Source organism: Equus asinus, unplaced genomic scaffold (assembly GCF_041296235.1).
Source record: "Equus asinus isolate D_3611 breed Donkey unplaced genomic scaffold, EquAss-T2T_v2 contig_193, whole genome shotgun sequence".
Taxonomy (NCBI): Eukaryota; Metazoa; Chordata; class Mammalia; order Perissodactyla; family Equidae; genus Equus; species Equus asinus.
Window position 1 is genome coordinate 1841101 of NW_027224842.1, and position 10974 is coordinate 1852074.

The following is a 10974-nucleotide window of genomic DNA, read 5'->3' on the forward strand; positions in this document are numbered from 1 at the left end:
AAGCCAGGCAAACCTTTTAAAAAGTGAGATTGGAACCTTTTAAGGAGACAACTGTGAGCAGAGCAATGAAAATATATGATTCTAAAGGACAAAAAAGCATTTGCCAGGCCATGATTCCCTCTACATTCTTAAAGCATCCATCAGTGCAAACCACACCTGCTCTGCTTTGCATGCCATAGGTTCACTGTTTGTAAATATTTTCCTCTAAAATGGCCATATATCTAGGTACTTGGGCATAGGCAGTAGTAAGCAATCTGGTACACCCCTGATGTCAGGCAAAATTCCAATAGATTCAAGTCAAGAAACTTCAATTCAATATTCTTAATCTATTTTTTCAGAAATTTGAACCAATTTTCCCCTATTTAAAACTAAGAGAAATACAATAAATATTAGTTTATCCTGTAAACATGCCTGCATTATGGGAAAGGCCATATGTATAAAATTATACATTGCACAATTGTTTATAATAAAAAGGAATCCAAGTTTTTATCAGTAAGTTTCTGGCTATAATATTTATGAATTAGTATACTCCACATTCATATAATAGAACGCTATGTAGATTTCTTTAAAAATTAGAAATACTGTATGTAATTATATGTAAAAACCTTGATATATTACTTGTTGAATAAAAGCAAGTTGTACAACAGTAAAGCTATTGAGGTTTTCTTTTCTTTCCTGACTTTATTTTCACTTTCAAAAGATTTGTAGGATTCCTGAATTCTCTTTAGCATCAGCTCCTTTGACTATTTAAGTCCTCTTTTGTTAATTGCATAGCCACAGCTTACATGGAGGAATTAAACTGGAATCAATCAAATAATTTACATAAATTTTCCCAGAAGTATGTTATAAATTTTGAAGGAAGCTCAAATCATTGAAATGTTTTTTTTTTAGGTACTGCATTTGGCAGCAAGTAACAAAAATGCAGGCAGTGGCTGAAACACTTAGAGAATCCGTTATACTTAAGTAGCAAGAAATCCTGAGACTACAATTTCTCCTTCTTCCAGCAGCTTAAGGATGTGTGGTTGCAAGTCTATGAAATATTCATGATCTTATTCTGTTGTCCTGATAAAGAAGCTGCTTCCATGGGCATCAGATCTGCATTTCCTCAAGGTAAGTATTAAAAGAATTAGGCCCTTTTAAAGAGAAATCATCTCAATGAGAACTTACATTTTTGAGGAGACTGGGAAAGTAGTGTTTTTCCTGGTTCCATTGTCATCCACAAAGCATAGTGTTACTGTTAATATCAAAAGGATAGCACAGAAACAGGGTAGGAAACTAACGGTCTCTGACATACTCTGCTTCATAAACACAAGAAAACCTTCAAAACAGTTTTTCATGATAAAATGAGTGTTTAAATAGAATCTTTGAAAAAAGTGGTGAGATCAAACTCTCTTAGGATGAAGCACACCTTTGCCTGTCCAACACCTATATCTATCCTTTTTCCCATTCATAGAAAACACCTACCCCCTCCCCAAAATAACAAGAAACACCAAGTCCAATCAGTTATTGTATTCTTCTCAATATCTAGATGTCTGGATGATGTGTAGTCCTCTTGAAGACCTCTACTTTTAGCTCCTTAGGTTGTAAAATTCCTAAATTAAGTAAGAAGTGCTTTAAAATCCTAATATTCAAATACAAAATAATGCATATATAACAAGAGAACTTCAGTATAAATTCACACTCAGAAGTGGGTAGAACGAGAGATAGAAAGTGGCCACTTGTTCATATTATCAATTCATACTAGGTGGGATAGTTTAAATCTTTATTTTTACCCTGGTGGTAGTGTGTTGGCTTTCTTCCTTAGCCCATGAAATATCCCCTGAATCTCTTCTCTTGTGGGTCTTCCTGTCCATTATCCATTGTGGACCTGAACTCCACCCTCTGTGATTTTTGCACAGTTTGTTATTCTCCAATGTTCAATTTGAGATGAATATTTCTGAGGGAGTCCTTCCTGGCATCATGTGGGCATAGGTTCAAGGTCCTAACAATTACTTTGAGATGGAATTGTGAGAGAATGTGGACTACAAAACTTGGAGTTTCTGAGGTTTCTTTAGTTATAAAGTCTATCTACTGAGGTGGAAAAAATTTAAAAAAATAAATGAAAAAGTCTAGTCAATTCTATATATCATATGTGTAATACAAATATGACTGAGCTTTCACCATGCATTTCCACTCTTGTGTCAGGACAGGTATTCCTAGGTCACGGTGCATGTGATAAAAACCAGGAGGTTCCATGGGAATGAGTCAGTTGACAACTTTCTTTTCCATAAAAACCTGCCTACTGGCCAGAAATCATATACTATAAGATTCCACGGGTAAGGTACTATATATGTCCATGAGTGATGGAATTGTATAGGTTCTTGGAGGGATCTATTATCCAGAAAGGCAAATACATTGGCTACCAAATACAGAGGCTAAAATATGTGCGTATATTATGAAGAAAAAATTGCTGCCCCTCATAGTATGGAAGAGTTCAATATAATCAGCTTGACTCCAGGTAGCTGGCACATCCCCTCAGTGAATGTTGCAATAACAGTAGCTTAGCTTTGGCTTACTTTGTTGGGAGATTGGGCCTTAACCAAATCAGCCTTGGTGAGGCCAAGTTCATTTCACTGAGACCATGTATTGACTCCACTCAAGCCACCACAATAGTCACTGTGTAAAGGTGCCCATGAAGTAAGCACCAAGTTGCCTGGAGAAAGGGGCTGGCATATCCTGGGTGGAGGAAACATTTCCACCACATTATTGGGCCCTTCTATAAAGTGATGCTCTCCTGAGTGGAGCACTTACAGCACATGGATATATGCACCATCTGTGCCTATCCCAAACAGTCACCATTTTTAATATTTTTTCCTCAAATCCCTGAGTAGGCATCCATAAATTATTTATAAGAACGATCTCATACTAATCTGTACCCTGCTTCATGTAGTCTCTTTACCCTGTTCTCCCAGACTTCCACAACCATCCACTATATTCCCCCAAATAAAGTCTGTTGTTACTAAGTTTCCCTGTACTCACAAAATCTTCTCAGAAAGTCTTCTTCACTCCAGGCAAGCAAAAAACTGGTTATTCCTTAAATAACTATGAGGAATCTCTCAGCTCATTTGAAATCCCTGGGCTCCATAGAGATATCATCTCAGAGTAATTCATCTCACTCTGGATTCTCTCATTGATCACAACTCTGCAACCCCTTATCCATAATACTGCCACCCCTCCACCTTAAAAAGGAGCAAGTTACATTTCCACAAACAGAAAGAGATGCTCAGTCTCAGGTCAGAGTGTCCAATTTTTATTTTAAATGTACATTTAGCTGAATTACAAATCTGTAGATTGAATAGGATGATAAAAGATGCTGAAATCTATGGAGCCCTTCCTCTGTGGTAGGCACTATGTAAGCATTTGACACATATCATCCCATTTGATTCTTAGAATATCCCTTAGAACAACTTCAAAGACTTGTCAACAAGCTAGACTCTTAAGTAATTTTCCCCAATTGACTTCTTAATCAGTGGGGAGCTAGACTCTTCTGTCTGAGACTAAATGCTCATTTTATTTCATTATCACTAAGAGTCAACTTGCTACTTCAGTAGAGCAGCTGACTGCATTAAATTTTACAAGGATCAATTGTTTCACCCCTATACAAATAGAAGGAAATATTTGACAGCGAAAAATTTAATTTAGTACAGTCACCATTAATTCCCTCTGAAAACGCACTGGACATAGGCAGAAAACTGTCCCTGATACTAGTTCTGCTATTATTTAGTACTTCTTTAATCTCTATTAAAGAGGATTAACATTAGTTCTCAAACTGAAAAAATTCCAGTAATGATGACCTGACATCTCTTATAGCTCTAAAATCATATTCTGGAATAATCAAGTTCATCCCTTTTGTTTTAATTCTCGGGATCAACAGAATTCAATGGTACTAATTGGATTGATTGCTTTGCTATATGTAAGTGCAGAACTGAGTGGATCTGCAAATAAGCAAAGTCCAATGAGTTGCCCAAGATTTTGACCCCCATAGACATTGAGGGTCAATTAAGGGTAAAGAGGAATATCTAAGACTTGATGATGCAATGTTCTGCATACGGAATATAGCAAGTCAGCTTACTGTCTTCCAACACTAGAACCTGAGGGAATTAGGTATGAAATGTCTTAGTTGGCCTTTATTGAAACAAAGTTATAGGAAAGGAAATATATTAAATAAGCAATGCACATGCAAATGGAGAAATATTTCACTAGGGTGTGAAGTTGTTATCTGATTCCAAGAAGTCCTGGACAACAGGACCCTAAATGTGGCCATAGGTTTTATGTTAAAAGAGAATGATGAGCAGTAGGAACAGAAAGGAAAGGATATTACAAAGTGTCCTCAGGCATTTTCTTTTCGTGAATTTTAGCAAGTAAAGAAAATGTTCTCATGTCAGAAAGAGAGTTGTGGTTTGATGCAGAGCCTATCGATGAGTGACATGATCTTGTAGCATAGCCTAAGAGACTATGTCAGCAAAGTTTGGTGCTTAAACATTTTAAATAATTCAAGGGACTGTTAGCAGAAAATGATGTCATTAAAAATCTACTTCCTCACCCACAATACAAAATTAGGAAGAACTTCAGACAAGTTGAGTGATAGTAATATTGTTAACTTAAGTTGATTTGAGCTAGCTTTAACCTAGAGAGATATTTGGGAGATATGGTTTTCCTATCTTAGAGAAATATTTTCTATTGCACAGAGAATAGACAGTTCCATAACAAATTGGAAAAGCCAAGGGTAAAGTTAAAATGTAAAAAGAGGTAACACGAGTGAGTTAGAATTTAGTGATGCGCAGCCATGGAGTGATATGTGTGATCTTAATTAAGACACTTTATTTCTCTGGACAAGCGGCCACTCAATGGTTCAGTTACAGAATAGACAAAGAATATTGACACTTCTTGAGGACCTACTGCGTGCTTATCATACAGAACTCAATTCCATTTTCACAGCTGTTCTACAAAGTTGTTGGGATTGAGTTAGCTGAGGCTCAAACAACTTGCTTATTGATCTTACACTTATTGTCTATAAAACTTTTTGAAAGTATACTTAAACTGTAACTTTTGAAAAATAAATTTAAGACCCTGAGATTGGCATATTTACACATAGTAGATTCTGTCAGTGTAGTAATTTTCCTTTTAACTCTATAATTGTCAGCCATAAGCTTCTTAAGATGATCAAGGGAGACATTAATGATATACTCAACTTGTAGCCACAGGAACAATATTCTCCAAGTCATAAAGTAACCAGAGGGTGGTGCTTCATGTAATTTTAATGCAGTAAATAAGTCTCATACACAAAAAAGAAATCTTTGGGCATCAATGAAATAGATCAATAGAAAATAGAGATCTAGCTCCTATGTTTCACGTACTAGAAGCTTTAAACCCCAGATTTACAGGATCTGAAAGTAACTATCGGTTTCCATTGCCCGAGAAGATGACAGTTTTCAATATAGGAAACAAAATAGTTATAACTATCATCAAAGAATTTTATGATACTCTTTGTTCCAATTTGTGCAGCTGAGCATCAAAATGCAAATTTGCATCTCTTATAAACATGGAATACATAAACTTAGATCCAGCTATATTTGTTCAGCACTTGCTATTGTAAACATACTTCCTGGGAGGACTGGTTGTAAGCTTTCTCCCCTGAATTTAAACCTAGATTAAATAAAAGGATGTGGAAAGTACCCCAAGTGTCACTTCTCTCCTATTTCCAGGACACACATGCTAAAGACTGATTTTTAAATTAAACTAGTCATCTTTTATCAGTATGAAATCATATTAATTTAGTTCTAATGCAAAACTTGGGTCCATTTCAGCAGGCAGATAAAATCCTGAGAACCACTATGCAATAGTCACCGTGCAATGCCATAGATAAAGATCAGTTCATCAGGTGCTACCCTAGCTCTGAATAGTGACCAACTATCCTGATTCACTCAGGTCTTAGAACTTTCCTTTTTAAAATCAGAACAATACTCATATAAAAGGGACAAGATCAAACGTCAGGAGAGGGAACCAGACATATACAAATGATAAGATAGGCAACCATTTCATGATGGTCTGTATCAACACTGTGGTAAGGACATAATAGGTTAGGATGAGGATCACTAGGCATCTTGCAGTCACAGCCATGGTCTATGCCAAGGGATGTGCATTTATTAAGGAACTTAATTCTCAGGAAGAAACAAGAACATTAAATAAGTACAGAGTCAACCCCTACCACCATGAATAACTCTGGTGCTATCATCTAGAAAATCTTCCATAGTTTATTTCCAGGGCTGTTTTGATTCCTCCCTGCCTAGACTCCTACAGACACTCCTCCTTGCAGCTCTCTACTCACCCAGAACATGTCATGTGAGTTCTAGAAATATACCTAAGATCATAGCACTCTCACAGGCTTCTCATCTCAACCAAAACAAATCCAAGTCCTTACCATGGTCTGGTATTTCCTACACCAATGCCCTAATGCCCTGTCCTTCAAAATCCCTGGGCTCACAGCTATTGTCCTGAGAAAACAGATTTTAATTTTGCTTGCTGTTTACTCAAGTTGAAAGTTCTTTGACCAGATCTGCTTGAATATTGCCTCCACGTAGTGGCTGTTTTGAGTTCTCTTATCTGTCTGTCTATCCCTTTACTCTACTTTATTTTTATCTACAGTACTAATCACTATATGACAACAGATTGGGAGTTAGAGTTTGCTGGCCTATTCTTGGTACACTTGAACTATGTACTTGTAGATTCTTGCGTGTTTTAATCACCAAAGCATTTCAATACCTGGCTGCACTGACATAAAATAGAAACTTAGTGAATATCATTTGAGGGAATGATTGTATTATAAGGATGGTGACTGTATGTTTTGTCTTTATCTGTTATGTCATCAGTTTTTTAATGGAAAGTTATAAAAAGTAGAGACTGTCTACAATCCCATCTAGCATGCATGCCTAACAAAATTGTGCATGTGTTATGTTCCTGACTTTGTACTTTTCATTGTTAGCATTTGTCAAATAAACAGCTATAAAAGTGAAATTTCTTTTTCATAATTTTACTTGTGTTTAAATGTTATATGAAGTAATATATGATTTTAACTTACTAAATATGAATAACTTAAGCAAACATTACTTGTTATTCTTTACAGTTGAAAGATCAGTAACACAAGATTGAAACCCAAACCAGTGTCTTCGACATAATGTGTCATTGAATGTCTCCTTGAGACAGATGAGCACACATAAAACAGGAAATCCCACATGGAGACACAGAGAAGGAAGACAGCAAACATATATTGAAATTATAAGAAGTGCAACAATCACAGTTTATGCATGTTTGGGAGACTGAGTGAAGGAAAGAACAAATTGCCAGAATTGAGTTAACATAAGTAGAAAAGGGCTATAAAAAGTTGAGTTACATGTAAAAATTCCCAAAGGAAAGGCATAGGCATAAAAAGGTAGGAAGATTCTCCAGAAAGGAAAAATTATTCATCTTTAACTCTTCTTTATTCTTTACTTCTAAATAGTGGCTCTGTTTAATCAATTAAATCTGAAGAGAGTAAGTACAAACATACATGATGTATAAATCAAGAGGCTCCTCCTGCTCATACCTGCTTTTCTAGTGGAATAACTTTGCAATTGCTTGATTCTGCTTCCACTAACAGCAAAGAAACTAAAATGCAGAGAAAAGATACATATCCCATCTAATTTCAGTATGCTTTGACCTACTCTGAAATATGGAATTAAGCCTGATCTTTTGAAAAAGAGTAATAACTACACTACTTGATTTCAATAAGGCATGGTACACAGAACAAAGCGTTTACCAAAAATTAGGAAACTTGGAATATTGAAATAACTAGAAATTTGAAACAGTCACACAGGCTCAAAATCTGATTGCATCACTAACTATATTTGAGATTACTCGTCACATCTATGAATATTACTTTTCTTATTTGAAAAATAGAGTTATTAATACCGAAGTTAACAGAATTTTGGTTGGCAAAGAATTGCAATAAATGAGATAAGGTGAAAAGCATTTCATATAATTTATGGCAACTCAAAGATATATGAGAAAAAGATAAATATAGATATGAAGAGAGAGTATATATGGAGAGTGAGACCAATGGCCATACTGTTGTACATTTTCATTGTCATACTAGTTATTGCTTGAAGCAGTGGAAAATGGAGTGCAAAAATATATATCATGTAATCTGTGAATTTTGTCATGTGTAATTTGCCTGATGAAGAAAACTATGTATAAAAATATGCGCATTTGACTTTGAATTCTGTAGGGCTTCAGAAAATGGAAACATCATTACAGAAGAAAGAATATTCAAGTAATATTTTATAATTAAGGTAGATGTAGGGCAGACAATACATACTTTCATAGTTCAAAGACATTGATTTTGGGTGGTGGGCACATTTTCAGTAAAGACATAGAAGTTATAAAGTACATGAGAGGTAAAGAATCATGGTTTGCCTGGCTGGAGTAGTGGCAGTGGGGAGGAAAGAGCAGAAACTGACGACGTAGAAGAAACCTCAGTAATAAAGGACTTAGAATTCAAGCATGCAAAGTGTTTCTGAGTCACTTGTTCCAGTTACTGTTGTCAATATGATGTGTCAGATTGACAGACGTTCAGGGATGCAGGGATTTCTGTGATTTGCGGATAAATTGTGAGCCATGTGCTTTGCCAGGAGTTATCTACAGAGGAATGCTTTAGTTGTCTTGTTTATCTTTGCTGGTTATGACATGACTTTATACTTTAAGATCTTTTGCTGAAATGCTTACTAGGAAACTTGGAGAGGGAGCATTCATTTCTGAATTTGATTGAAGAAAAGCTGCAAGATTGAAGGAAAAACAATTCATTCTAACAAACATTAGTAAAGTCAGAGTTCTTTTTACGCTCCTGTTTTGTTTCATGTCCTGTGCTTTGTTTTTGTTTTTTCTTTCAAGGAAGTTAAAGCAGTGAGTTCTCATGTAGAAATGGAATCCAACTTCAAATCACTTCATTTTGCTGGGATTATTTCCCCCAAATCAAGCTGGAGTGCTCCTCTTGTTCTTTATCATCCTCATTTTCTTTCAAACCTTGTTGGATAACTCAGCAATGGTTCACCTCATGCGCCTGGATCCCCAGTTCCACACACTGATGTGCTTTCTCCTCCGCCAGCTCTCCCTTATGGACCTGATGGACATCTGTACCACCATCCTCAAGATGGTGTTCAACTTCCTCCCTGGCCAGAGAGGCATGTCCTACCTGGGGTTTGGGGTGCAAAACTCCTTCTTCCTGACCATGGCACGTTCTGAAGTCTTACTACTGGCCTTCATGGTCTGTGATTGTTATGTGGCTATTTGCGCCCCCTCCATTAGCCCATATGAATGAGTAAAATAATGCATGTAAAGATGATCATAAGATCTTGGTTTGGGGATTTATAAACTCCTTGCCACACCCAGTCTACACCCTCCACATTCCTTACTGCCTTAGTCAATTCTTTTGCAATGTCTCAACTATGTTGCCTCTGGCCTGTAGGGACACCTGTGTCTATGAGTACATGTTTTTTGTGAGCACAAGCCTCTCTTTCCTTTTTTCTTTCCTTTGAATCACTGCTTTCTATGGCTATGTCCCTTTTGCTGTTTACTGTATGCACTCAAAAGAGAGAAGAAAAATGGTCTTCACCACCTGTGCAACACATCTAACCATAATGACATTTTACTATGCACCTTTTGTCTACATCTGTCTTTAGCACAGGAATCTCTGCTCACCAGAAGAATATAAGCTGTTAGCAGTGTTCCACACCAGTTTAACCCACACGCTGAATCCCATTATCGGCAGCCTGAAAATGAGGAAGACCTGGGGCCATAACAGAATGTTTGGGGTAATCTCTTCTATAAAAGAATAGTCATGGCTGCCCTTGCTCTTGTTTATTTCCCTTTACATGTTGACCAGAATACCCTGGAGCTGCACTGTCTGGTAGAAATATAAGGTGACTCACAATTAAATAGTGAAATTTAATAGCCACATTTAAAAAGTGAAGTTGATTTAAAGAGTTTATTGATTTAATGCCAAACATTATAATCAAAATTAATATTAACATTTATATTAATAACATATTACAATATATTGTATTACATATGTTTGTACATATATTACTATTTATATAGTGATATACTCTTATCGACATATTATAATTTATATATGTAATCAATATAAAATTATTAATGTGATCATTTATGTTTTTTAATTTTTATTTTCTAAAGGTTGGCACTGGAGCTAACATCTGTTTCCATATTTTTCTTCTTCTTCTTCTTTTTTCCAAAGCCCCCCAAGTACATAGTTGTATATTCTAGTTGTAGGTCCCTCTGGTTCTGCTACGTGCGGCACCACCTCAGCATGGCCTGATGGGCAGTGCTAGGTCCACAGTGAGGATCAGAACCAGTGAAACCCTGGGCCACTGAAGCAGAGTGCACAAACTTAGCCACTAAGCCATGGGGCCTGCCCCTTTTATGTTGTTTTTAATGTAGGTCTTCATAATTTTATGTGTATTTTAAATTTAGAGGACATTGAACTTTTGACTATACATGTTTCAAGTGCCCAGTTGCCACATGGTGCCAATGGCTACTGCATTGGACAGCACAGCCTTAGAGCATCACATAAAATAATTTTTAAATTACATATATGCAGTATATAAAATTTATTTGTGATACATAAAATATAGCTAATGGAATATGAAGTAAGAAAAGAAGCATTCAAATGTGATGTTTCTAATTTTGCTTACCTGTTTTGCTTTATCTTAACTGTAATTGATATCTGGAGTCTGTCTTCTCCTAACATACTTTTATAAAACAATTTTGAATGGGATTATTTAATTTGGTGTATTTATCATTTCAATTAAAGTATTGAGATTAAATGACCTGCATGTGGGAATAATCACAATTTATTCTAAATTAAATTAAGAAAATTATATA